Source organism: Gossypium hirsutum, chromosome A10, assembly GCF_007990345.1.
Source record: "Gossypium hirsutum isolate 1008001.06 chromosome A10, Gossypium_hirsutum_v2.1, whole genome shotgun sequence".
NCBI lineage: Eukaryota > Viridiplantae > Streptophyta > Magnoliopsida > Malvales > Malvaceae > Gossypium > Gossypium hirsutum.
In genome coordinates this window covers 85,636,290-85,637,135 of record NC_053433.1, presented here as the reverse complement: position 1 = coordinate 85,637,135, position 846 = coordinate 85,636,290, and the positions used below count along the sequence as shown (strand labels likewise).

Below are 846 nucleotides of genomic sequence, written 5' to 3'. Positions count from 1 at the left end.
TGCTAAACCTTCTTTAACAGAAACTGAATCGAGCATAGTTAGACCTGCTGTAGCTACAAATACTTTTGAACTGAAACCTAATACTATTCAAATGATACAGCAATTTGTTCAGTTTGACTGTTTGCAGGATGAGGATCCCAACGCTCACTTAATAAACTTCCCTGAATTTTGTGATACATTTAAAATCAATAGCTTTTCTAATGATGCTATACGTCTTTAATTGTTTCCTTTTTCATTAAGAAACAAAGCTAAACAGTACTCGTTACCACGAGGATCAATTACTACATGGGAACAAATGACTGAAAATTTTTTACTAAAATATTTTTCGCCGCTAAAACGGCTAAATTACGTAATGATATCTCTTCTTTTGTGCAGATGAATTTAGAAATACTCTACGATGCATGGGAAAGATACAAGGACCTTTTGTGAAGGTGCCCTCACCATGGGTTACCGTTTTGGCTACAGGTTCAAACGTTCCATAATGGCCTGAATCTTTGACTCGACAAATGGTTGACGTAGCTACAGGCAAAACCATCAATAATAAAACACCCGAAGATGCCTATGAGTTTATAGAGGAGATGTCACTGAATAACTATCAGTGGCAAGTCATAAGGACAAAGCCAACAAAAATAGCTGGCATTTATAACATCGATCTAGTCAGTATGCTCTCTAATCAGGTAGAACTCTTGAATAAGAAAGTTGATGGTTTTCTTAGTTCTTCACAGGTTCACCCAGTAATGCAGTGTGACATAAGTAGAGGTTGACAAGCCATTCAGAATACCAACCCTATGGCTACAACATGTATAACAAGCAATTAAATTACATGGGTAACAATCCTCGACCTCA

The 846-nt window shown here is 36.8% G+C and overlaps 1 non-coding gene across 1 annotated transcript; it reads right to left on the bottom strand.

Moving 5' to 3' along the window:
* Nucleotides 1-342: 342 nt before the first annotated feature.
* Nucleotides 343-449, bottom strand: LOC121209189 (small nucleolar RNA R71). The gene has a single exon (XR_005904306.1). It is a non-coding gene; the product is annotated as a small nucleolar RNA R71 (small nucleolar RNA).
* Nucleotides 450-846: the final 397 nt, after the last annotated feature.